This window comes from Ailuropoda melanoleuca, chromosome 14 (genome assembly GCF_002007445.2).
Source record: "Ailuropoda melanoleuca isolate Jingjing chromosome 14, ASM200744v2, whole genome shotgun sequence".
In the NCBI taxonomy this organism is placed as follows: Eukaryota; Metazoa; Chordata; class Mammalia; order Carnivora; family Ursidae; genus Ailuropoda; species Ailuropoda melanoleuca.
In genome coordinates this window covers 6,936,382-6,964,250 of record NC_048231.1, presented here as the reverse complement: position 1 = coordinate 6,964,250, position 27,869 = coordinate 6,936,382, and the positions used below count along the sequence as shown (strand labels likewise).

Here is a 27,869-nt window from a genome sequence, read left to right as displayed (position 1 = left end):
CAGACCAGGTCATCTCGGCTTTTCTGAGTCAGAAAGGCATGTTGGGAATTCCTCACCGCAACTCGGTCCCTGTGATCCTTTACAAATGTAAATCCAAGCCTCGGGGAAGCTGAGGAGATGAAGAAACGGGTAATTTAGCGGGAGTCCACCAAAAGACTGCTAGGTGGATAAAACAAGATGCAAGAAACCTGTGTAATAGAGAACCACGTTTTTGTAAAACGAAGACAGAGAACCTGTCTCCTGTTTTTATGTCTGTATGTAATCATATGGGCATGGGAAGGTACACACCTGGAAGGGGGTCACGGACACTCAATAAGGATAGCCTGGATTTTGAGCAAGATCATAAATTTTAAAACGCAAAATAATTCTTCAATAAAGATGGAAAAAAGATGCTGTCCCAGAACAAGGCAGACGAGAAGCCCAGGGTGGGGCCCCAGAAGAGATCCCACTGGTCAGACATTATCACCAGTTCCTAGGGAGGAAGAATGGAACACTGATATCGAATCACTGGGTTCTGTGTAAGACAAGTGTGTATAGTAAACGGCAAATAAGAGTTGTTAAAAAGAAAACAAGCNAAAAAAAAAAAAAAAAAAAAAAAAAAAAAAACTCCAGGCAAATGCAAACTCCAGGTGATTTACAGGGAGGGGAGGGGAGGAGAGGGACGGGCGCGGAAGGAAATGGCTTTCAGGTGACTTTGAAACAGGATCCGGGCAGAGGGTGGGGTGAAGACAGCGGGGCTGTTGGCTCCCGACTACGGGGGAAGGAGTAAGCGCTGGCCCTGGTCGGCCCCGGAAGCGGGACCCACATTCCTCGGGGAGGGAGGGTCGGCTCCGACCTTGCAGAGCCCTACATTCGCCTCCTGGAAAGGTGAAAGCCGAGATTGCGGAAGGAGTTTGGGGGTAAACAGCCGCCGCGGCTCCACCAGAGAGCCTGCCAGGGCCCCCCGCCGAAGAGAAAAGTGAGAAGCCCCAAGTCCCTTCCTGCCTTGGGGTGGGGGGGGCAGTCCTTCCTCATACTCCGCCTTCTTTGATCCTGCTTTTTTCTCTCATCACCTGAATCCTATCAGTCCCGTTCTGTCCACCTGAAATTCCAAGTTCAAAGAAGGCTAAGCCATTACTAAGTGCACCCCTCACTCCTCGGGCAGGGATAGTGTCAATGACAGTAATAATAACTCATTTAGTGTATGCTTACCATTTGTAGGGCCCAGTGCTATGCTATTTACATTGTCTTTATCCTCGCAGTTACCTTGTGAGCTAGTCAGTATCCTCATCCCCATTTTACAGATGGGAGAACTGAGGATCAGAAGGTATCTTGCAACTTGACCAAGATTACATAACCAGCAAAAGCAGATCCTGACAAGATCCCAGATAGGTTCAACATTTGAGCGCTTACTATGTGCTAACCATTATTCTAAGCCCTTTGTACAAACGGTTATGGTCACAGAAGAAACAGGCAAGGTCGTGCAGCTCGTGTGTGATAGACCTGGGCAAAGCTAATCTTCATCACCATCTCTTCTGCTTTCTTTTTGACACCTGTTATATTCAATTCACCACTTTGTTATAATGCCTTGCATTGCTTCTGTTTTAATGTACATAAACTCTTTCCTAAAAAGATTGTAATCTTTCCTTATGGCAGAAGTCATACAGGAAGCACTCTGTAAAGCAATGCTGAATTCAAATGAAATAACTCAAAACTCAAACAGTTTGAAATCATATCTCACCTCTAAGGATAAAAATCTGTGTCTGGGCCCAGACTCCAGCGATCAGAGTCTCTCTCCTTCCTGCCCCTTCCCATCCTTGCATTAGTGGCTGCACTCTCCCTGCTATTAAATCATTTATTGGTATAATAATACCCTGTGCTCCAATAATACCTTTAATCCAAGATCTCAAAGTGTTTTAACATACAGATTAATTCATCTTCACAGTACCCCGACTGAGATGGGCAGATGGAGGTATTCTCCCCCATTTTATGGGTGAGAAAACCAAGACAGCACAGAGAATCTCCATTCACAATGGAAATCAGTGGAAGGGTTTCTTCTCGAAGCCCTTCCCCTCCTCCTTCCGAACTCTTGGGGGCCAACATCTGCATCAAAATTTCAAATCCCAGAGACAAAGACCATTGAGTTTTCACAATAAAGGACATTTCCAAACTGTCATTTCAGCTGCTCTATTGGGTAGACCTCAGGAGAGGGAGGGGATGTAAAGACCGCAAATCTCCTGAGGCTCTGTGCTTCCAGTCCTGAGAAGGCACCCCGGCTGGCTGGGATGGGGGAGGAAGTCCTCCTCCAAGGTGACCTAAAAAGCCCAACCAAGCTTTGAAGTCTCAAAGCTTCAAGAGATTCGAGTTGCATTTTAGTAATGTTTCTCAAAGTGTGCACCACAAACAACAAGAGAATAAACAAACTAAACGTCATCAAAGCTAAAACTTTTATACCTCAAGGAGCTTCAAGAAAGTAAAAAAAACCAAAAAATGAGAGAATTGTTGCAAATCATATATCTGATAAGAGTTTATCTATAATATGTAAGGAATCCCTACAGGCAAATAACCCAAATAAAAAAGCAACCCAATTTAAAAATGGGCAAAAAATCTAAATAGACATTTCTCCAAAGACACACAGATGGCCAATAAGTATATGAAAAGATGCTCAACAACCTTAGCCACGATAGAAATGCTAATCAAAAAAAAAAAAAAAAAAAACAATGAGGGGCGCCCCGCTAGCTAGCTCAGTCAGTGGAGCATGTGACTCTTGTTCTCTGGGGTCATTAGTTCAAGACCCATGTTGGGTGTGGAGCCAACTTAAAAAACTAAAAAGTAAAAAAAAAAATTTAAATGAGGGGTGGCTGGGAGGTTCAGTCTCTTAAGCCTATTTAAGGTTTTCTCTCTCTTGCTCTCTCTCTCTCCCTCTGCCCCTCCCCCCTCAAAAAATTTTTTTAATGAGATCTCATTATATACCCATTAGGATGGCTAAAATCAAAAACATATAGTAATTAGTGTTAATGAGGTTGTGGAGAAATTAGAACTCTCATACATGAATGATTAAACCGAGTGAACATAAGACTCAGCAATTCCATTCCCAGGTGTGTGTGTGTGTATCCAAGAGAACTGAAAACATCTGTCCACATAAAACCTTGTACACGAATGTTCATAGCACAACCCAAATGCCCATCAGTTAATGATGAATGGATAAACAAAATGTATATCTCTACAATGGAATATTCAGTCATAAAAAGGAATGAGGTACTGGTTGATGCTACAACATAGAGGAACTTTGAAATCATTATGGTAAGTGAAAGAAGTCAGCCACAAAAGACCACATGTATATAATTCCATGTATATGAACTGTCCAGAATAAGTAAATCTAGACAGTCAATTCGTGGCTGCCTTAGAGCTGGGGCAGGGGTGGAGGGAAGTTGGAGGAGATGGGGAGTGACTGCTAACAGGTTCGGGGTTTCTTTTAGGAGTGCTGTAAACACTAAAAATGAGTAAGGGACAGGAGGGGCCACGTAGGGAGAGATAGGTACGGGGCTACGTGATCAGGCTCACCAAAAATCCCGGAAATGCTGAGGCGTAAGGAAACCAGAGATAAGGGAACTGAACCAGACCACCTCGTTTGTCTTAAACATCAGAGATGAGATATTCAAAGGAGAAGTAATCATGGTGCTATCAGTGGTGACGTCAAGGAGATTCCAGTTCCATGGTCAGTCTTCTATAAAAGACCGACCATAAAAGACCTCAGTGGCAACACCCATTCGGGACCCCTCTCATTTTAGAAAGCTCTATTCTTTCCTTCCTGTTCTCACCTTCACTTATAAACGTTCACTTCATTTCACCCTTTCGTATCTGCGAGACTCATTCTTCGACTGACTGCGTGAGACAAGCACCCTGTGGCCCTGCAACAAAAATAGTGATTATACAAAAAAACAACAACATTGAATTGCATATTTTAAGTGGGTGACCTGTGTGGTATGTGCAATATATCTCAATAAAGCTGTATTTATTTTTCAGTGTGAACTACTACCACCTGTTCCAGAATTACCCTGCTGCCTGTAATCAGAATCTATCAGAATCCTGTCAGAATCTTTGGTGGGCAGGCCCCAGCTCTGCATTTCCCCAAATGCACTGAATGAAGTTCAGCGTACCACCGTAACACCGTGCCTTACAAGACTGTGATTCAGAGCCTTGTGGCTCCAGGCTTCCTGAAAGGAATAAAATGGAAAGTCTGTAAGTCACTCTGAGAAGGCAAAGGCCTGGGGGTTGGGAGGGTGGGGAGAATAGAAATCCCCTTCCTGAAGTTCTTTATCAATTGCCTCTTTCTCCCAGTCTAAACTCCATAATGTCAGAAAAAAATCTGACATCAGAAAGGGGATGAGGGGGGATAATGCCTGGTGGCTCAGTTAAGCGTTTGCCTTCAGCTCAGGTCATGATCCTGGGGTCCTAGGATCGAGCCCCGCATTGGGCTTCTTGGTCAGCGGGGAGCCTGCTTCTCCCTACGCCTGCTGCCCCCCTCCCCCGCTTGTCCTCTCTCTCTCTCTGGCAAATAAATAAATAAAATCTTTTAAAAAAACAAAAGAAAGGGGAAGAAGATATAGGGGAAGGAAGAGGAAGACTTCCCCCCTCCTTACTACCTTCAGGCTCCCAGCCACGGCTGTGAGGAGTTCTTGAAGGAAATGAGCTGTTTGTTTGAGTTTGTGTCTGCAATAGAAACATTTGCCAATCACTTGTGGTTTTTCAAGAACCTGGGAGCCGCACGTGAACCATTTCTGGAGATCCACTTACGTTCACCTTTGTTATCGGCAGATAAAGGGGCTGTAAGACAGCATTTACAACACCTGAGGCCAGCGAGTTGGCACTTAGGCATCAGCCTTTAATGGTCTAGGGGTTGGTTAATACGCTGACTGTCCCTTCTTGGACTTCTGGCCTTTGGGCCAGACGTTTTTCTATTTTGGCACTGCCTGTAGATAAAGTTTAAACGTGGAACAGTCAAGCTTTCCCCATGCTAAAGTGAAAGATTTTCTGGGATGGGTTCAGAAACTATGAGCTGAAATGGTGTTGTGAGTTGTCGTGTACTTTTTTATCTATGTTGTTAATATCCCATAAAACTTTCTGCTGAGATTTTCAGACCTCGGTATTCGTAAGAAGCACCTGGGAAGTTTCTGACTCACAACTAAAGCGAACCCCAGGAATCTGCATTTTAACAGTAAATGATTCAGATGCAAGGGAGACCCATAGACCACACTTGGGAAAACAGTGGTCTGAATTCTGCCTTTTGTCTTATCCCCTCCTGGTGCTTCCTCTTCCTCCCCTGAAACTTAGGACTCAAAATAGAAACGCCCTCACCCCCCCCCCCNAAACCCCCCCCCCCCCCCCCCCCACCAAACCCAGTGCTCCAGAGATGAAAGGGTATGGCTTTGAAGACCTCATGATGCTGGAACAAATCAGGCTCTTACATTTAATCAGATGAAAGGGTTCTACCCTGATTCATGTGAAATGCTTAATCTTCAACACCTTGGTGACAAGTAGGGCGGGGTGCACCTACCAAGTACTATACTGTAACACTCAGAAAACAAATCAATAAGAGCTTAATTAGGAGGTAATTGCCCAGTTACTTGCAGATGGAGGTAGTTCTTCCCGACTGTAATTTTGGTTGTTGATGTTTTCCTCCTAGACAGGGGCCTATAATAGACAGATTCGGCCCTGGCTGCCCCAAGAGTATCCTGCTCAAAGAGTATAGAGCACTTGTTCCAAGAAACCAATGGGGCCCAGATTGGCATACTTTTTTTTTTTTTTACATTTTATTTTTTAAAGATTGATTTATATGCGGGGAGGGCAGGGGGAAAGGGAGAAATCTTTTTTAAGATTTTATTTATTTATTAGAGAGAGAGAAGAGCAGAGGGAGAGGGAGAAGCAGGCTGCCCGCTGAGCACGGAGCCCGATGCAGGGCTCCATCCCAGGATCCTGGGATCATGACCTGAGCCGAAGGTAGATGCTTCACCAACTGAGCCACGCAGGCACCTTGGCATACTCTTTCTTCGGTTTCTGTGCCAGACCCTACAGGAAACATGGGTCAGTAATAACCAGATTAGGTTATTAGGTCCTAGGGCAACTAGGACCCAGTCGATCTATTTTCCTAAGTCACTAGCATCTCGTCCAGGAGAAATGAGGAACTGACCCTGGGGTAGAAGGAATAACCTTTCCTCCACAGAAGCAGTGAGCAGGCACATGGAGCCCGCACTGTCCTATCCTATTCTTGGCTGCCAGGCGCTCCCATGGAAACCTCACCTCCCTTCGGGTGGTGTTTGTGGCCCTCACTCTGGCCCACTCCCTTCCTCACTCTCTTGCTACATAACTGCATTCTTCTCAGTCTTAGAGGATTGCCAGGATTTCTTCCAGTCCTGAAAATCTTGGATTCCATCATCTTAAGGAATCCCAAACTGTTCAGCTACAAGCTCTCTTTTCTCTTCATCTCCAGGCTTGACTAAGGAGACAAGTCTGGCTTCATAACCCCTGACTCCATAATCCAAATACCCTTATCTCAGGCCCGGGTTTGTCCTCAGCCTGCTGGGAAGATTATGGGGATAATACTGTCCCAGGGGCAGTGCTAAGTGCTCCATAAGTAGTCTCATTCCATCCTCCCAACCATCCTTGGAGGCAAGTAATAGTTCTCTCCCATTTTACAGGTGAGAACATCAAGGCTCAGAGAGGTCAAGTCACATGTCCCACGTTACATAGCTCTTAACGGCAGATGCAGGACATGTTCCCAGGCCCCTCTGCAGCCTGAACTTGTGCTCTTAACTGGCAGCCTGCCATCAAAATACCCCACCCGGTTCCCAGGGAGCCACTAGACTCCAGCAGATGGGAACAACTTAAGTAAATTAAACTCAAGAAAAGAAGTGTCCCCTCCCTGTTCTGCCCAACCAAACTGCTGTGAATTGCCTCACGACTGACTGGAAAGTCTACTAGGCTCACAAGTGAGTGACAGACTTGTTCAAGGGGCTGGTAAATCAAGGGATGGGGAGAGAAGGAGGAATGTGGTTCAGGGTCATCAAGATGATGAGAAGGGGAAAAATGCAAAAATCTCTAAGGACTTGTGACATCTCAAGCAAGCCAGCCATAAAAGGTAAGGCGGGACGTTCGCCTGGCAAGCACGGTCTCTGGAGCCCTGATCATGGCCTTGCCATGAATCAGGAATCGTCTGGGCTGCGAGAACTCAGAGAACATCCTGTCCTGCCTGCCACTGGAGAGACCGGGAGAGACCGGAAGCAAAGCTCAAGTTTACCCAGTGCTGCTGAAGAGAGCGGGGAGTCAGCTTCCTGCTGGGCTCAGAGACTCCTGCACACTGTCTCCAGAACCTGCCCCAGCCCCAGCTTGCCCTGCCTGCTACCCGTCCTCACAGTGGCACTTGCTGTTCCTAGGGCAACACTCCTCTGCCCTCGCCCTCTCCCAGCTCACCTCCATCCCTGTGGCCTCATGGCGAAGCGACTTCTCAGGCATCCAGACCAGATACGGAGGGCTTTGCAGCCCCTCTGCAAGCGGGGTGGTTAGGAGCACCAGCTTCGGAGTCAACAGACCTGAACACTTGCTGTTTAGTCAAGCCATTAACCTTGCAGGGCCTCAGTTTCCTCATCTGAAAATGGGGTGAGTAATGATACCTATCTCACAGGGTGTTTTCTAGGAATTCGTGAGAAAATATTTGTAAGGAACACATAGTTCCTAGTCCACAGAAAGAGGTAGCTTATAATGCTATTTGTACTTCTGTTTCTAAGTAGTAGGTTCCCAAGCCCACCTCAACATCCTAGTTTCTCTAATGCCGTATCAAGTCAAAGAATCTTACAAATGGAAGAGACGAGAAGTTACCTAAGATAAGTACTGTTTCTTTATGTAGTTTTCATACATCTCTCTCTCTCTAAGGATGAAATAATAGCAGTATTTGGCACATGCCTGGGATATAGTAAATGCTTAGTAAATGTTAGGGTTTGTGATAGTTAGTGTTATATGTCAACTTGACTGGATCATATGATGCCCAGACATCTGGTTAAATGCTATTTCTGGTGTGTCTATGAGAGTGTTTCTAGAAGAGACTAGCATTTGAATGCGTCAACTGAGTAAATGGAATTGCCCTCCCCGGGGTGGGTGAGCATCCTTCAAATGATTATAATGGCTTTAATATTGGCAAATCCTGGGCCTCAAATGTTGGGGTAGGGTGTTTGGGAAATAGCCAAATGCCATTCAAACCCAAGTCAGGTGGAAAATGTAATCTCTAGCTGCATTAAAATGGATCCAGAATGAGGAGTGACAGTGGAGTGAGGACCCTAGTTTCTCCCACGTGGCCTCTGAACCAGTTCTAAAGACACTTCCAGAGAGGAGCTGATTCCCACTGTGCCTTTCCCCACCTGTGCCCACCCTACAGGTCTGCTCTCCTCTCTCAGGACAGAAAAGTTGAGAGAAGTCTGAGGCCAGAGTCATTTCTAGTCTCCGCCAGCCCATGTGACCTAGGGACCCTTCCCTGGGAGGTTAGCCATCAAGCAAAGATCTGCATTCTCACTTGCTCTCCATTTCCTTCCCAGGCTCCTCCTGTTCCTTCATCCTCACTCCCTGACGTGAAAAATAATTTTTTTGGTAGACCACATAGCTAACTAGGGGAATGCAACCCCCCAACCCCCCCCATCCTCCTGGGTATTTAAATGGACTGCTTATTTCCCACTGAGGAGACCTGCACACAGACCTGACTCCTATAGCTCTCACACTTGTTTCTGCAAGTTTCCAATCCACAGACATTCATCACGGTTCTATTATGTGCCAACCATTATGCTGGCTCTTGTCAAGGACATAAAAGCATTAGACACCATCTCTGACCTCAGCCAGGTGGGAAAGGGTGACAAACTATAAACATATAACAGTAAATGTTTAAAGTGCTGTTCTAGACAATGAAAGCAGATATGGTATAAGACAGTTTGAAATTTTTGGATAATTCTAACTGGTACTAAAAGCCAGAGGGCAGAGAGCTTACTATAGGCTAGAGTGGTCAGGAAAGACTTCTTGGAGGAGGTGGCCTCTGACCAGAGTCTTGAGAGACAGAGAGGATTTGGGGGAGCTGAAGAGGAGAGGAAATATGAGGAACAGCAGACAGTGCTGGGAAGGCAAAGCTCTGGTCAAGGTTGGTCTGTGGGTGGCCCTGGTATACATGTGAGCTATCTCTGGTTCAATGGTATTCCAGTCTAGTCATTCTTTTCAGGTGTCTTGACAAAGACCTGAACTTGACCATCAAGCAGGGGCTTCCTCCTTCCTAATATTCAGATCTAATGACTCTGTATTAATTAGAATTCTTTGGGTTGCAAGTGACAGAGCCTCAACACAAAACTAACTCCCGCAGAAAGGGCTTTGTCTCTTAGAACTGGAAAATCCAGGTATGGAGGTGCCTTAGTTTACAGGAGTGTGAAGGCACAGCTGCCTCTAGGTGATCTAATACAGTCTCAGGGCTCTGTTTTCTCTCTTTTCTACTCTACTCAGAGCGACCTTATAGGCTGGCTGTCACAATGAGGCAGGGAAAAGGGCTGCCAGTCGCCCGAGATTCATATTCTCTAAGCTTATCAGCACCCATGGAAGGAGTAGAAGTTTCCCTCCTACTTCCTCTTCATAGTTCCTTGTCAGCATCCCTGACAAAGGAGGTGAAAGAAGTTCACTGACACAGTCCCAAAGTTAGCTGTCATGTAGGGGAGTGCCTGTGCTGTGGGGTGGACCCAAAAGACCAAAAGGACAATATGGGGCTGGCCTGGGGAAGACAAGGCCGTGTTACATTATTCTGGAAAACCCCATTCCCTGTTATGGAATCCAGATAGACATGTGTCCCCACTTCTTCCCAACCCTAGTAGCCAGACTCTTTTCATAGGGAAACAAATGGTTACTTGCTAGGAGGGCTTGTGCAGGGACAACAGCTACCTCTCCAGGACACTGCAGCAGGCTAGTGGCTGGCTAAACACCCAAAGGGCTGTAGGTGTTTTAGCAGCAGGATCTAGCTCAGAAGACCGGGTTAGGCTGGTATACCTTCACACCATGGAAAATTCATGAAATGGATTAGGTAGTGAGCAGAACAGAATCCTCACTGCAGGCCAGAACTCACTTACAGGGCTTGGGTGGTGTTTTCAGGACTGTAGGTGTCATACTAGGAAGAGCAAGGACCCAGTAGGTGTCCTATGCAGGAAGAGCAAGATTTCAGAGCCTAAGGCTGCCCTGGACTCAATGTCAAGTGGAGACTAAAGGCATTTTCACCCTGCTCATTCTCTGCTCTTGAATTCTCAGTAGGCAGTGTGCTCTGGGGGCCCCAGTGTAAGGGAGCAGCAGCTATCAATCACTCCAGATCAGAATCATAGAGGGGAAAAAGACAGAGGAGGCTTAGGGCAGTGCTGTCCAAAAGAGCTTTCTGTGTGGATGCAAATGTTCTCTGTCTGCAGCGGCCCTTATGGGAGCCACATATGGCTACACAGCACTTACAGTGTGGCTAGCGCAACTGAGAGACTGCATTTTTAATTTTACTTAAGTGAAATGAATTACATTTCAATGGTCACATGTGGCTAGTGGCTATGTATTAGATACTAAGTCTTAGAGGACATCCTTCCTCCATACACCTCCAGGGCTTGGAAGGGAAAAAGGCAGGATAAATTGGAATGGAACATCCCCATCAACGATCTACGTCAGGAAAGGCAGATGGTGCAGAATTGGGAAATGAAGAAGACCCCTGGTGTCAACCTCCTTCCTAGACACAGACATCAGTTGCCTGAACTCTGGCAACTGTCCCCCAGCCTCTGCCTCTGAGAGCCACTGCCTCTGAAAAGAACCTCACAAAAGGTCATCTGAGGCTACCAGGTGGCTCCCAAGCCACAGTCCAGTGAGGAAGGAAATAACTTCCACATCTCGCAATAGTGCCATGGGGAACACCCTCCCCCACTGATATGGGAGACCCCGCATCCCACTACTCTTCCCTCACTGTGGAAGTATCTCACGCTTTGCCCAAGGACCCCATAAATGGCCAGATCCCTAAGGGATCTCAGTTCCACATGTGTTGACTGACTCCCAGATCATCAGAGGAAAAGCTGAACTTAAATAATTTCCTGTCCAAGAACAATCTGTCACCTAGCACAGTGGGAAACCATCCAACCCAGCCAGCAGAGTGACACGGCCCCACCCACAGCCTCCAGCCTAGAAAGAGAGCTGCGGGGATCGGGACCGCCAGAGACTAGGTGAAGGGGTCCTGACAAACCCAGGAGAGACCTAAACCAGCCCGCAAATGAGCACCAAGGCACGGGCCCAAGACCAAAAGAGAAAAGTGAGCTTGTGGGAAAGGCAGCCGGTTAATCAAGTGGAGACTTGTCTTCCCATTGCGCTCTGATCGCAGCTGCGCACAGCTACCCGAAGCCAGGCCGGGGCCCTGGGTAGGTTCAGCAGGGCTGCAAGAGCACTGGCAGAGGCGGACGGGTGGCAGAGTGGACTATATGCCAGGCTTCTGCCAAGCTGGCTCCTTTCTGTGCACTTTCCACGCTATTCCATGACTTTACCTCACACTTCCTCCAACTTGTAGACCATCCCAAGGGGTCACGCCTCGATCAGCCTTCCAGCTGTCAAGAGGAGGAAGGCAGGAAGCCCCTAGGCTTGCTCTGGCCCAGGAGGGCCTTAAACAAATTCGGGGCCTTCTCTGACTGTCATTTCCACATCTATTAGGGGTGTCCTTTTTAAAAAACAAATTAAGCTTGTGTGCATGTTCTTTGCAACATTATTTGCAATACCCAAGAGGTGGAAGTAACTCAAATGTTCATCCATAGAAAAATAGATAAAGAAAATGTGGTCTATATACATAATTGAATATTATCTGACTGTAAAAAAGAAGGAAATCATGTTACATGCTACAACATGGATGGACCTTGAGGACATTATGCTAAGTGAAATGAGACAAATATTGCATAATTCCACTTATATGATGTATCTAAAGTAGTAAATTCATAGAAACAGGAAGTAGCGTGGTGGTTGCCAGGGGCTGTGGGGCAGGAGAAATGGGGACTTGTTCGATGGGTAGCGTTAGTTCTACCAGGTGATGAGAAAGTTCTAGAGATTTCTTGCACAGCAATGTCAGTATGTACACATAACAGTGGTTAAGATGGTAAATTTTGGTCGTGTGTTTTTCACACAATTACAACTTTGAAATAAATAATTAAAACACAGATTAAGCTTTTCATATACCGTCTTATCACACATCATCATTGTCCTACATGCCCATTACAAAAACACGAAAAATTGAGAAGGTTTTTCTTGGAAGTTTTGTGAAAGTAAAGCCTCCCCATAATTGAAATGTGACCTAAGAAGAGGGATTATAGAGAAAAGCCACAGATCCCTGCCCCACTCTGGCCCTCCTTTCCAGAGAGGGCTGGTTTTAGACTTTTCTGCTTTTAGATGGTCATCAACCTAACACTAAGCAATTTGCTGCAAAACTTGTATCAACTTCAGCTGTGACTCCAGGCTGAGAAACAGGATTTAACTCCTAACCCAACCCCCACCTTCTTTCCCAATCCTCTCGGGTTCAGTCATTACAATTGTCAGTTCTTCTATTGGTTATCTTTGTAACTGTAAACAATGTAAAAAAAAAAAACAAAAACAAAAAAATAATGCGCTTAAAGCTCGCTTGTTTCTGATTGGGCCGATGTTCAACACTCCCCTTGCAATTAAATGAGCTCCTCACTCGGCTTCCCACAGAGAGGTTCCCTTCCACCCCCGGCTTCTGCCAGCTGTATTTCTACATTTATGTTGTTATGGTTGATGGCCTCTAATTCCATCTTTCTCTTTCCCAGTAGATTGATACTAGAAGTTGAACACTAGCCCACCATGCTTACAGAATTGTGACTTCGTGGGTGTGGTTCTCTCAGTGTGGCAAGGCTACACTTCCCATTGCATGGGGCCACTGTCATGATGGAGAGGACCTTTTAAAAGGCATGGAGAACAGCTGGTTAGGAAGTTGTTGGGTGCAGATGAGGGCGCTGAATATGAGGGATTCCCACACTTAAGCAAATGTTTCATTTTTACAGAGTCCTCCCAGGTAAAATAACAATGAAATCAGGGCAGAGATTATGGAGGATACCATCCTAAACGAAGTAAAGGGTTGCCAATACGGGAAGGTTCCCTGTGATCCACCCAAATAATATCTTCCCACCAGCCGGCCTGCCGGGCCTGTGTAATTAGCAATTCCCTCCTCTGCGAGAAGCAAAGCCCTCCCTGCGGTGTCATCTACTATGCAAATATTTCTGGGAGGGCTACCACACTAAGTGGCTGACAGCTCTTGCAATCCAGTTTATCAGATACCCGCTTTCCTGTGTGTCAGGAAGGGCGAGCCTGCTTTGGCCCCCGATAAGGACGGCCCCAAGCAGCTGCCTGGGCCTGAGCCGGCCCTCCCTGGAACCTCAAGTGGGTGACAACTGAGCTCTCCTCACTTTATAGCCCCCACTCTCACCAGTGACCCAAGCCACTCTCCCAGGCCCGGGAGACCCATGTCAGGCAGCGGTGGAGAAGCCTGAGGCACCGCCGCGCCTCCACGGCAGCCTCGACCTCCCAACCCAGCCCACAGGCCTCCGCCCGCCCAGAGCCAGGGAGGGAAAGGAGGGGGACAGATAGAAAGATAACCAGGGAAGGAGGCGAAGGTGCTTGGAGGGGGGAGTTCCAGGGAAAACCTGAAGGGGCTTCCGAAAAGAAGTCAAGGGGTGCCCCTGCCTGTCTCAGAATTCTGGGTTGGCCTAAACTGAGGAATGCTCTTTCCACTCCCTGTTTTTGGGTCACAGCTGGTGTGTGAATTATTTGCTTTGTATCTGTCTCCGCCATATACTGCAGGCTCCCTGCGGGCAGGCCTGCCCTGTCTTGTCTGCATGTCTTGCCATCGCCACCGCAGTGCATGCCAGGTGCTGCGTGTCCAGTGGGCATGTGCAGGCTGCAGCTACAGGCAAATGCAGGAGCGCTATGCTCTTCGGTTTGCAAGTGCCCTTCTCCGCAGCAGATCTAGAACTTCTTTTTCACCGTCCTTCACCTCCTGGCAGTGTTAGCTCACTACCTGTGGACTAAAGCCCATGGAAATGCTGAAAATGGAAAGGAAGGGATTGCCTCTTTCACCCAAGCAAGGGTCTTTTGGGTTGCTCTAGGGCATGCACCTACGGCTGCTCATCAGACTTCTTGCAGCCCGAGGTTACCTACTTTAGAGGAGGAGTGACCCACGTGCCAGGAAAAGCGGCTTTTTGGTGTCCATTTGATGGTGTTTATAGTATTAATGGATAGCCTCAGATCTGTGGGAAATGATGTCTATATAAGATTTTTCACTGCACCTTTGTTTGAAATAGCAAAGGACTGGAAACCACCTACATGCCTCATCTATTGAGAAATGGTTAAATAAATGATGGTACCTCCGTACGGTGGAATTCAGGGCAGCCATAAAACCGGGAGGAAGCCCTTTATGTACTGACATGAAACATTCTCCAGGATAGATTTTTTTTTTTAAGATTGATTGATTGATTTGAGAGAGTGAGTGAGTGAATGAATGAGTGAGGGAGGGACAGAGGGAGAGACTATCCAAGCAAACTCCCTATTGAGCACAGAGCCAGACGTGCGGCTCACTCCCACAACCCTGAGATCATGACCTCAGCTGAAATCAAGAGTCAGACGGTCAAATGACTGAGCCACCCAGGCGCTCCTCCAAGATATATTGTTGAGTAAGAACAGTAAGGTGCAGAATAGTTGTACAGTACGTACCATTGTGGAAAAAAGGAAGAACAATAATATATGTGTATATAGTTACTCATTATGTTAAAATCTTTCTGGAAAGAAACATAAGAATCTGGTAACACTGGTTGGGAGAAAGGAGGCCATGTGGTTTGGGGACAGGGTAGAAGGGAAACGTCACTCTATACCCTTTTCTGCCTTTTGAATTTTAAATCATGTGACTGTTATTTTTAAATGTAAATGCAATTAAATTTTTGAATAATAATAACAAATGCCTCTTGTAGGCCAGGCTGTATCTTTCAAATGCATTTTCTAGTTTTAGCACAACTCCGTGAAATGCATAACATAATCCCCATTTTCCAAATAAGAAAACTGAGACTTGGGGAAATAAAGCAAGCACCTCAGTTCCTGTGGACATACAACAGTGCAGCTGGGGTTTAACCAGAACGTGGGGCAGGCTTCTAGTCCCCTGTGCTTCCATCTCAGGGCCCAGCCGCTTCCTGCCTGTTCTCATTCTCCCAGCCATGGGTGATTTACCCCAGGGGGCCCATTTATAAGCCGCCTAAGAAGCCAACTCAAGGAGGGCCCTGCCTAGCCCTGGCAGAGTCCTAAGCTGGAAGGTTCTGGGAGCTTGTATGAGGCTGTGCGTGTGTGTGTGTGTGTGTGTGTGTGTGAGAGAGAGAGAGAGAGAAAGAGAGACTGTGTATGAGCATGTGTGTAAGAGAGTATTAAGAGTGTGAGTGTGTGGGCATGTGACTGTGTGTGACTTGTAGAGTGTGGGTATGTGTGTGAGTGAATGTACTGAGGCACAGGAGGCCTGACACCAGGAAACCAGTCATGGAGCTGGGCGGGAAGCTGAGAGGGCAGAAAGTTGAACGGGGGCCTAAGTGGGGAGTGGGAAGAGGCAGGGGGGCATGGGCTGGACAAGCCTGGGTGGAGCTGAGGGGAGAGGCTGGGAGAGAAGTCCTCATGGCAGCCAGCCCGGAGGCTACAAGAGCACTACCACGCCGGGGGGCTGAAAGGCCTCTACTGCACCCCACAAGCCAGGGACCCAGGAAGCAACATCCCTATCCCAACATTTCATTTCCTGGCCCCACCTAACAGGATGAGACCCGGCAGGGGTAGTCAGTAGGCGAGCGGGATCACTTGGGTGTAGCTGGAGGTACAGATGGAAGAGTCCACGTCGCCACTGGCAGGCTGCCTCCCGCTGCCCTCCATGCCCCGTAAATTGTCACTCCCGTGCCAAATGCTAGAGCTGCAGTGACAGAAGGGCCCCCTGCCTCCACCCTAATCAGACTGCGGGGAGGGCCTGAGGCCGAGGGAGGAAAGGTGAAAGGGGATGAGTATGGGAAGGGTAGAGGGATTGGAGGGAAAAGGGGGATATTTTAAGGACAGATTTGGTGTGGCTGTGTGCAAACTGCTGGGCTCGGAGGGCTGAGTGTCTGTCTGCTCTGCCGGCAGTTTCCTCTCTATCCCGCCAGAGCACCTGGCACCCTCCATGCCTCGCCTCCGCCAGATACGCCACCGACGTCACTGGCTCCAGATGTTAATGTGGCAATCCAGCCTCTGTCCTCTCTGTCCTGACCTACCTGTGTGTGTGTGTGCGCGCGCGCGCACTGTGTGAGCAAGTAAAAGGAGGTCCTGACAAGAGATGTTCTTGCCCTTGGAGCTGAGGGAAACATCACCTCCTTTTCATGGTCTTAAAAAACCCTGGGTCACCAGGGAACTGAGCAGGGAAGGGCACTGCTATGGGTTGAATTATGATTCCCCAAAAGATGTTGAAGTCCTAACCCTCAGTACCTGTGAATGTGAGTTTATATGGAAATAAGGTCTTTGCAGATGATCAAATTAAAATAAGGTCACGAGGATGGGCTCTAAACCAACACAACTGATAGGCTAACAATCAGAGGAGATCAGGATACAGGGACAGACATGCCCACAGGGAGGACACCATGTGAAGATCTGGCAGACTCGGGGCCATGCGTCTACAAGCCAAGGAACAAGGAAGATTGCCAGCAAACTACCAGCAGCTCGGCAAGAGGCACGGAACAGATTCTCCCTCACAGCCCTCAAAAGGAACCAGCCGTATCAACATCTTGATCTCAGACTTCTAGCCTCTGGAACTGTGAGACAGTGCATGGCTGTTGTTCTAGGCCACCGAGTTTTGGGTACTCTGTTACGGCAGCCAGGGAAGCTAAGACTGGCACAATAACACCACAGCCAAATGCGTGGACTCAAACTCAGTCAGAACGGAGGCTGACTCCCAGCTGTGCCGTTTACTCATTTTGCCACTTTGGTCAAGACACTCCGGTCCTCTGAGCCTTCATTTCCGACACTTAACGTGGGACTGGAAGGACCAGGGCCCACCCAGAGCTGTTGTGAGGATTTGGGTCTGGCCAGGGGCCTGGGTCCAGCTAGGGCTGTTATTAAGAACACACTCGTTCTTCAGGGTCTCTGTCAATATTCCTGAGGAAAAAATTATCTCCAACCTGCATAAAGTCCAAACAGGAGAAGCCAGAAAAAGAAAACAGAAGAGAAAGTCACATTTGGGGAGAGCCTGCTGTACCAGGCACAGTGCCGCGTGCCTTCCAGAATATCTAAATTTGAGCACTCAGAGACTTGGAAGTATGAGATGTGGGTCCAGGGAAGGGCCTCCCGGAGGGGCTGGAGCATGAGGGGCCGAGTCTGAAATGGCAGGCAAGGCAGGAGCCTAAAAGGAAGGGACTCTCAGGCCCCGGGGGCCCCTCCTTCCCTCCCCTGCCAGCCTCTGGCCAACCCACTGGAGTGGGGAGGTGTGGGGTGGGGGATGTGCAGACCATAGACATCACCCCAGCAGAGCCCGGGTCACCCGACCGTAATAATGCGCCTTTCTGCCCCGCTGGAGACAGAGGCCATTGTGTGCGGGCGCTGCGGCCAGAGATGCGCCCCTCAGAAAGGCAGGATTGTCTGGGTGACCTCTGTGGCCTGGGGCTGCCGTCCTGAACGTCACAACAAACCCAGAACAGGCAAAGGGACAGCCACTCTCCCAGGACAGGGCGCCTTCGAGACTCCGAGCTTCAAGAGCCCGTGGAGCCAGCATAGAGAAGGGAAGAGGGAGCTTTGGGACAAACAGGATCATTCAGAGCTGAGGGACCATTTCAAAGGCCCCAGATTGGAGCTTCACAAAACCTACATTCGGAATCTCTACTGGGAAGACTGATGGTGAAGAGCAGGGGGTGTGGGGTCAGAGAGTCTGGGTTCAAATCCCAAATGGCACATTTCCTGGCTAAGTGGCATAGGGCAAAGCAAAACTACAGATGAGGCAATAGTTTCCCTCACCCCATAGATGGGGGTTTGTGAGAATTAAATAAATAGATGCCTGTTACCTTGGTAGGCACTCAAGAATTATTAGCTATCACAATGATTATTAATCTAGATTGTTCCAAGTGAAATCAGTGATGTAAAATGCTCAGCACAAAGCCTGGTACCTGAGAGTTGTTTAATAAATTGTTAGCCCTTGCTCTGCACCCCTGACTTGTGTCTGAGAAGCCCCAGGTTTCTGCAGCTAACGAGGTGGCCTCTCGAGAGGCCTCCTTTCTCCAGCAGGGAAAGGCGCTCCGTGAACCTGCTGAGGATGGCTCATGGCAAATTAGCCTGTTTGGGACTGGGCCGCAGCCAGCCTGCAGGGAGCTTCTGTTCTGCAGGTGGGAGCTGGGAGCCAAGTGCAGACAAGGAGGCTCTCCTTTGCCTGACTCTGCTTTGCCTCCCAGTGAATCCACATCCTGTGTTCTGCCTGTGCCTCAGCCCGGCCCAGTTCTTGGGAGATTATCTTTCCTCTACCTCACATGCAGGCATCGGGAAGAGCCAACAGCCTCACCCCAGTCAGCAACCAAATGAGCTTCCAAAGGCTCAGACCAGTCAGGCACGGCCTTCCCTGCATCACGGCTCAGGACCCTGCAGGAATTGGGAGGGAATGTGCCTCCTGGGCCCATGCCCAGTCCTGGCTGAGACTGGGCTAAGGGCCTCTCCTCCTCCCTCCCCCACAGACACACAGGGCTTTATAGTCAGATTATGCCATGGAAACTATGCACACGGCCTGCCCCGTTCACATGGCCTCAGCAGAAAAAATAACAGAGCCTTCTCTCTCTGCCAAGACCCACAGTACTAGCAGGCCTGAACGACCAAAGCAGGCCTCTTATGTGAAACAGGTCCCTGCAAAGATCTCAGGAGGACTTGTCTGGGGGTGCCCTCAAGTCACCCACCCTCCCCCAGCCTACAGCCATCTGCCTCTCTCGCCTCAGAGATCCAGAGAGCTCCACTGGCCAGGAATATGCAGGCTCATATGGCAGTTTCCTTTCAAGAACAAATCTCATTTCCCTCTCCAGTATCTTCCTGAGCCCTGGGAGCTCCGCTCTGATCCTCCTCCAGGCACCCACCCCCCTCCATGGGATGAAGCCAACAGAGTCAACAGGACACGTCCATACAGAGCCACCCTCACCCCGCCATGTTCCAGACCTATGTTACCTAATATGGTAGCCACTAGCTACGTGTGAAATCTAGATTTAAGTGTTACGTAACTAAAAATGTTTAAAAATTCAGTTCCTCAGGTGCACTAGCCACATTTCAAGGGCTCAGTCACCACCTGAAGATAGTAACTACCATATAGGACAGTGCAGATATGGAGCATTTCCAATAGATAGAATGTTCTATTGTGGAGCACTGCTCTGGACTATGCTCTGGAATTCCCTGGTCAAAGGTCGCTAGCCCACTTGCGCCTGTGATGATGGAGGTCTTCCTTGGGTCTGACTCCCCAAGAGCAGACCCTACCACCAATTTGCACACCCATACTCATGAGGGTGGCCAAGGGGTGGGGCAGCTGTGGGTGGAGCTGGAACTGAAGAACTAAAGAGTCCCCTGGCGTGCCTGAAGCTCTCGAGGTGCAGGACAGAGCTGGGCATGCCAAGATGGAGGGGGCAGCAGGGAGGACCAGACCAGCTCTCCCTGTGTGGCCATGTTCCCAGGCAGAATTCCAAGGATTCTGAGAACTCTGCATTTCAAACCTGGCCTCCCAGGTTATCATGAGGAATACTTTCATGATAGGAAAATAGACACTATTTACCTAACTGTTACACTTTTTAAAATTTTAAACAGTTTTATTGAGATAAAATTCACATATTATCCAATTCACCCATTTGAAGTCTAGAATTCAGTGGTTTTTAGTATATTCACAGATGTGTACAACCTTCACTGCAATCTTTTTTTTTTTTTATTTGACAGAGAGAGAGAACGCACAAGCTGGGGGAATGGCAGGCAGAGGGAAAGGGAAAAGCAGGCTCCCCACAGAGCATGGAAGAGCCAGGAAGCAGGAAGGGCAGGAAGCCAGATGTGGGGCTCCATCCCAGGACTGTTAAACTTTTACTATTAGGTATATGGCAGGTGGCCCCCACTGGTGTGCAAATGTGAGGGTAAGCTGTCTCCCTCTCACCTCTATGGTCAGCTCCCTGAGGACAGAGACTAGGTGTGATACCTGTGTGCTCACCCCCCCCAACTGCACCTGCTGAGATGCCCTCCATACGGTAGGTCCCTAAATATTTGCTGGCTTTACTGTTATTGTTACAGTTACTTTTCTGTGGATATGAAAGAAGCCCAGTGATCACAGGCAGAATGGGGGAAGGGTCTGGAAATTGTGTTATGTGAGGAATTACGAGGGTGTTTACCCTGGAGAAGTAAGGGATGGTGGGGAGTTGTAGGGCGTACGATAATTGCTTAGACTGACCATCACATGGGAAATGGACTAGGAGCACTGGGTCAAAGTTCCAGAAGCCGCATTTCCAGCAGGCACAGGGGCTCAGCAATGGCACGTGCAGTGTGGAAAGGTAGTGAGTTCTCTCTATTACAGAGCACATTCACGCAGGGCCTGGAAGATCAGGGTCTGGGATGCCAAAATGCAGCCTCTTCCTTCCAATGAGGCAAGAGCGGGCCTCGAGGAGCTCTAAGTCTCTTCTATTTCTGGAATCCTGGGCCTGGAACTGCCACAAGGCAAAGGAGCTTCCAAGAGACATAGAAGCAGGACCTGCAGACCTGGACTGTCTTTGTTTTCAACATTTAATGGGCAGCCGGACTCAGGCTCCTCCTCCTCCCAGTTCAGGGTCTGGCCCCTGCCTCCCCCCCCCCCACCACCCCACCAGCTCCAGGTCTGCGGCAGGCGGCTGGGGCTGACTGTCTCTCTCAGAGCCTGGGGTGTGTCCAAATGGAGGAAGCGACTGGGGTTGGCATGCCGAGTTGAGAGGCTAGCAAGTGAGCTGAGACTAATAAACCCAAGAAACAACAGGTCCAAGCAAGCCTCAGGGAGGTTTCAGGAGCCAGGGCCCAGGCCACAGAACTGAACAAAGCACCCTGAGTCAAGCCAGACAGGAGGCCACACCGTTTTAGACCTGGGAGCAGGGGCCAGCCCTGGACTGGGCTTGTACTTGTCATCCCTGATAGGCAAACCAGAGGGTGGGGAGAAGGCAGGCTCTACCCACAGACTTGGGTGGGCCAGCCTGTGGTGACTCCGGGAACCAACAAAAAAAGTTTATATGTCATTGGCTCCACAAAAGGCTTGATTTCTCCAGATTGATCACAAGCTGACCAGGGTGGGCTGAGGGGCCCAGGCCAGGGTCCTGAGTATCCGTCAGACAGATGCTCACACAGCTCCCTCTGGCAGTGGAGAAGAAAGGAATGATCCCATAGTATGTGCCTGGCACCGGGCTCGGCATTTGCACTAACTGGACGCCATCCGAGGGCCACATGGACACTAAGTACCCAAGAGAGGAAACTGCGTTGCAGAGAGGATAAGGAACGAGTCTGAGGTGACAAACTGCACGGTGTGTAGCCAGATTCAAACCCATGCACCTGGATCCAGGCCAGGCTTTCACTACTCTGCTAGCTGCTTCCCTAGTGTCTTCTTCTCGTCCCCATGACAACCACGGGGGGCACTAGCGTGACCTCTATTTTTATAAACATAAAAGCTGAGGTGCAGAGCAGTTAAGTGACTTGCCCTAAATCCTACTGTAAGTAAGCTACAGACCCAAGAGTCAGCATCAGCCTGTGTCCCCAGAGCTCCTTCTATCACTCCACACTGAGTCTCCAGGAATAAACAAGATGAGGGCTGAGTGTGTATGGCTGCTCTTTTTATTTTTATTTTTTTCAATTTTTTAAAAGATTTTATTTGCTTCAGAGAGAGCAACAGCAGAGGGAAAGGGAGAAGCAGACTCCCCGCTGAGCAGGGAGCCCGACAAGGAGCTCGATCCCAGGACCCTGGGATCATGACCCGAGCCAAAGTCAGGTCATGATTAACCGACTGAGCCACCCAGGTGCCCCTATGGCTGCTTTTCTTAATTTATAAAATACAAATTTTGTTTTTAAAGAAGTGAAGCAATAAAATCCCTGTGATGATGGTAGTGTCATCAGGCTGGATACATGGCTGGGCCTCAAACAAATCAGTAGTGACCAAGCAAGACTTTGATTTAAATTTCTCTCACAACATTGTTATTGTAACATCAGACCCAGCTGCTAGTGCTGACACTGTACATCACTCCAACTGCACAGGTGAGAGGGTTTACAAAACCCCTTTGTGGCGTTGACCCATTTTCCTGCTTGAGAATAAGTTATACCAGGCTTTGAGTTATTATGGCCCTGGTGTCTCCTCGCTGACCTCCACCCACAGTCTGACCCCCACCATTCCCCTCTCCTGTGTCTAGAGGCCCTATAGAGAGGAGAAAGAGCTCTACACTGGAGTCAAAGGACCAGGTTTAGTTTTGCATGTGTGTGTGTGTTTAAGATTCTATTTTTGGGGCACCTGGCCGGCTCAGTTGGAGGGGCATATGACTCTTGATCTTGGGGTCATGAGTCTAAACCCCACATTGGGTGTAGAGATTACTAAGAAAAATAAGCAAACTTAAAAAAAATATTTTAAAGTAATCTCAAACCCAACGTGGGGCTCAAACTCACAACCCTGAGATCAAGAGTTGCATGACCTCCCAACAGAGCCAGCCAGGTGCCCTGGACCAGGTTTTGTTATGTAAAAATTACCTGTGTGAGGTCAACCTAGAGATTAATTTCTCTGAGACTTATCAGGAAAATGGAAAGATTGAACACAGTAACCTTCAAGGTCTCTTTCCACTCCATGGTTGATGCTCATTGTTATTCATTCATTCCACTGGCTTGAACCAAGGAATGTGCTACAGGCTGGGGAGACAGAGATAACAACTGCCCATCACTGGCCCCAAAGAGCTCACAGCCTAGCACTACCATGCAATTTTTTGTGGTAAGTGTCCTAACAGAGGCAAGTTGGTATCACGATGACTCAAATCATAGAGTCCTGCTTGGAGGGACAAGTAAGGATTCAAGGAGAAGGAAATCTTTGAGTTGAATGTTGCATGGTAAGAAGGTGGGGAAGGGGGCGCCTGGGTGGTGCAGTCATTAAGCGTCTGCTTTCGGCTCAGGACGTGATCCCGGCGGACTGGGATCGAGCCCCACATCAGGCTCCTCCACTAGGAACCTGCTTCTTCCTCTCCCACCCCCCCGCTTGTGTTCCCTCTCTCGCTGGCTGTCTCTCTCTGTCAAATAAATAAATAAAATCTTAAAAAAAAAAAAAAGATGAGGAGGGACATTCCCACCAGAGGGAACAGCAGGTGCAGAGACACAGAGGTGGGGACCAGCACAGCACAGCCAGCCCCCCGCAAGTGGTTTGATATGGGTGGATTAGAGATTTTGTTCATGAGAAAAGGAGATGAATCTTGAGTGATGGGCTTCTGCCCATTATAGAGGCATGGGGGACCCAACTGAAAGGTCTTAAGTGGAGGAAAAACACAGCCTGATATGTGTTTGGAAAGATCATGCCAGTGGCAAGGATGGGTAGAGGAAAGCAGGTAACAAGTCTGGGGGTTAGAAAGATCCATCACAAAACCATTCCAGCAATCCAGGTGAGAAATACTAGGGCCTGAGCTAAGGCAGTAGCAGTGGGGATGGTAGAGAGGACACACACAAGACTTCTTCCAGGTTAAGGAAAAAGAACACATAGCTTCACACTGTGTGTGACGCAAGTAGTCTAGGAGGAGTCTCAAAGAGGGTGAAGAGCGTGCTATATAGTTGACTGGATGAGAAGTCCACCATTTTTAGAAAACTTGTATCATTTTAAAGACAGTTCCTTAACATGACAGCAAAAGCACTCCCTCAGAAATGTCTGCGTCATTCCTAAGATCCTCACCGCACCATGGGGCTTAATGTCCTAGGGAAGAAGAAAGGTGGATATCACCTGTAACAAAATCCAAAGGGCAGGAAAGGAGGAAGATATGATGAAAAAGAAGTCTCTGAAAAACATAAGAAATGCAAACCCTTTTGGTATTTGGAGGGAGAGAGGAAGGGGATGGGGAGACCAGAAGTCCATGTGGAAAAGAGTAGAAAACCTCCCCAGAGGTTGAGAGCATGCCAGAAATAAAAACAACTTATGCCCTGCTCCTTGAATGGAGCCCTGGGGCAGTCACCCTTGCCATGTGTCTATCTGGAGTGGCTACAGCAAAGTAGAGACAACCGCATGGTACGTTTAGTATGGGAAAGTCTTTAGATGTCCTCCTTCCACCCTGCCCCATCCTATTCCCCTTGGCTTGAGTGTGGCCCAGGAGAAACCCAGAAAATTCTAGAGCCACTAGGGAATGCGGAAGGGCGTGGAGAGTTGAGAGCCTGTGGACCTGCCTTGGGAAATGGAAAACATGCGGAGACATGGAACAGGTGTCGGTTTGTATGGACAGAAACAGCAGAGCTCAGACAGGACCAAGGAGCCAAGTGAACCACTGGCTGCACCAGCCAGGGCCTCATCATGAATGCCAGCAGGCCAGGTGGGTGAAGGACAGCCCCGCAGAGGCCACTGAGGACTGGAAGACAGCACCAGGTCCAGCATCCAGACCTACCCTCTGCCATTGCCCCAGATCCACCCACAGGGTAGGGGAGCCGCGGAAGGGGCAGAAGGGGTACACCCAGAGAGCATGTAACAGTACAGGCAGGATTGGACTGCATATGTATCCAAAAGGGGTTGAACTACTTTAATAAAATGATTTTAGAGTTTATTATTAAAGTAGTTAGAAGAGGTTGGGGTGCCTGTGTGGCTCAGTCGGTTGAGTGTTGGATTCTTGATTTTGGCTCAGCTCATGCTGCGTTGTGGGATCAAGTCTCACATCAGGCTCCAAACACAGTCTGCTTGAGATTCTCTCTCTCCCCTCCCCCTGCTTGCTCTCTCTCAAGTAAATAAATAAATTAAGTCTTTTAAAAAATAAAGCAGAAGAGGCTAGTTTTCTTTTAGTTGGCAAGTTTAAATTCTCCCACATAATATTAATGGAAAGGAGAATTTGTGAAGATGTTTATATTGGTTCTAAAAAATAAAGAGGCTAAATTTTTCTTTCTCTGAAGTATGTAATTTTGACACCTCCCCAATTTATTTTTAAGTCGGGTTTACAAGGCGTAATTTATATACAGTAAAATTCATCCTTCTAAAGTGTACGTTCAGCAAGTTTTGACAAATGTATACAGTTGTAAAATCACCTCAGTTAACATCCAGAACAGTTCCATCACCCCAAAAAGTCTCTTGTAGCCCTCTGCACAATTAGGTCCTCCCACCCTTAGCCTCTAGCAACCACTGATCTGTTTTCTGTCTCATAATTTTGCCTTTTCCAGAGTGTTGTATAAATGGAACCACACACCATGTAGCCTTTCGTACTCAACTTTTAAACAGTGTCTACCTCTCCTTCCCACTCTGCTTCCACTGCCTTCTCTACAAATTGCTTTATATGGACAAATCCAGGCTGGCAGCTGTCTCCGCAGCTTCCCCACCCACCACTGGACCCTTTGCGCAAACCCCGGCCGCCCAGGGTCCAGGGGTCTGGGTATTTACTATCCTAGACCTCTTGGTTCTCTGGAATGTTTGCTATTCTTTTAAAGGTAGTTTGGTGTTTTTGCCTCTTGGGACCCAGATCCCTCTCTTCAGACGCCTCCTCACAGTTCCCTCTCCTCCTCCTCCTCCGGCTGCTACCTGCCCGGCAGCCTGGGTACCTGGGGAATCCGCACACTCTGGCCTCACCTCTCTGACCTTCAAGCGTCCCTCTTCTCCGCCTTCCTCGTCTCCTTGTCCTCCGGCCTTTGTCACCTGGCTTTCTGCGCCTGGCCTAGCTCATGACCCTTGCTGCCACACGCACGCAGCCTGCCACCCAGTAGCCTCCCAGCACCATCGGGTTCATTGGTTTGGGGTTTGTTGACAGTTGGTTTTTCTCTCTCAGTGAGGAAGAAGCAAGAAACCTCAACACTGCAATTTCCTCCTCACCCCAGCGTGACGGTGACAGATTCTGAGTCTCCAGGGCAGGGACAGTGACTTTACATGTCCTGTTGAGTGCTGCCTGCACCATGGTCAAGAAATGAGGAGGGGACGGGGCGCCTCGGTGGCACAGCGGTTAAGCGTCTGCCTTCGGCTCAGGGCGTGATCCCGGCGTTATGGGATCGAGCCCCACAATCAGGCTCCTCCACTATGAGCCTGCTTCTTCCTCTCCCACTCCCCCTGCTTGTGTCCTCTCTCGCTGGCTGTCTCTATCTCCGTCGAATAAATAAATAAAATCTTTAAAAAAAAAAAAAAGAAATGAGGAGGGGAAAGGCAAGGCGGGAGGGCACAGCATGGGTGCTTAGGGGTGGGACTCAGTTTGTCTCACAAGAGAAGACGTCCAAGGTGTTTTTCTCCCCGCCTGCGCCGACACTGGCAAGCTGACTGCGCCCCACAGAAGCTACACACCCCCTTCGTCTGCCACAAGCCTTTGCGAAGGGTCGTGCCCAGAAAACTGAGCAAGCACCCTCCCGTGTCTCGAGCGGGGAGGGCACTTGCTGTGGGAGCAGAGGGCAGGAGCGTATGGCAAAGAGTAAGCGCGAGAACATAGTGTGCTGTGGGACGCTGGCCCTTTCCTTGGGTGACGATTCTTCCCCGATGTCACTGACACCTTCACCTGACTCGGAGGCAGTCAGAGGGAGTCCAGGCTATAGTCAGGCCTTTCGCTGAAACTGGTATCATCAAAGACCTCAGGCCTTAATCACTGCTCCAGGAGACAGAAGGGGCAGGAAGGCAGGTTCTGTGTTCATTCAACTCCCTTCACAGCTAAATGATTTGGAAGCCAGCTCTGGAGTCAGACTGCCAGGTTCTAGTCCTAAGCTCCTTCACTGACTACCCTTGAGGCTTGGAGCAAGTCACCCCACCTCCCGGTGCCTCGGTTTCTCCACCTGCAAAATGAGGGTCACCGAATGAACCCACTGGAATGCAGTGGAGATGGAATGAGAGACTCCCCATGCACTGGGCACGTAAGAATGGCTCAAAAGATGGTGGCTGCTCTGAGTATGATTATTCTTTCCAGTTAGGAACTAAGGATCCTAAAATCTCAAGCTATTCCAGGTGAAGCTAAAAAGAGGAGAATCGCTAAGTCTCAGGGTAAAGAAACTGACTGACACCCTCAGCGAAATGGAAGCCAGCTCCTCAAGGCTGGAGGTGGAGGCGAAATTCTCACAGGGCAGGGAAGGGTTACAACTTTCCTGAACCGTGGGGGCACCAGTGAGATGAGGGAGAAATCTCCAGGGAAAGGTGAATCTTGGCAGGCAGAGCCAAGAGATCCCGCCATCCTTCCCATGGGGAGAGTCTCCTGGCAGCCAGAGCCAACCTCGGGGGAAGCGGATTTGATTTTATTAAGGAAGTCAACACATTTCCTTCCATCCAGTGTGGACTCTGTGTTTTTCATAGTACTGGTTTCCAGGATGTGAAATGTCATCCTAGGACAGAACTTGGAAAAGAATGGGCCAAGTCCCTCTTTAGAGAGCTTCAGCCAACTATAGAAGAAAGTGGAGCCTGCCTTCCCAATAGACTTAACAGTCATATGCCATTCAGAGAGCAGCAGGGACAACTGAGGTGATAACAGTAAATGTGGTTTTTTTGGTTTTTGGTTTTTTAGCAATTGTGATAAAAGGCTGGAAACAATCCTGTTAAGCTATTATTCCCATTTTACAGAACAGGAACCTGAGCCTCGATGAATTTAAATAGCCTGCTGGGACCACAACGACACTGGATGACTGAATGGATAGGAACTTGC

At 48.6% G+C, this 27,869-nt stretch overlaps 2 long non-coding RNA genes across 2 annotated transcripts; one reads left to right on the top strand and one right to left on the bottom strand.

Moving 5' to 3' along the window:
- The first annotated feature begins 616 nt into the window (after positions 1-616).
- LOC117795963 lies at positions 617-6,761 on the top strand. Its single transcript, XR_004620155.1, has 3 exons — positions 617-958; positions 4,006-4,221; positions 6,678-6,761. It is a non-coding gene; the product is annotated as an uncharacterized LOC117795963 (long non-coding RNA).
- Positions 5,889-26,145, bottom strand: LOC117795962. Its single transcript, XR_004620154.1, has 3 exons — positions 25,835-26,145; positions 7,450-7,624; positions 5,889-6,048 (listed from the first exon to the last, which is right to left on the bottom strand). It is a non-coding gene; the product is annotated as an uncharacterized LOC117795962 (long non-coding RNA).
- Positions 26,146-27,869: the final 1,724 nt, after the last annotated feature.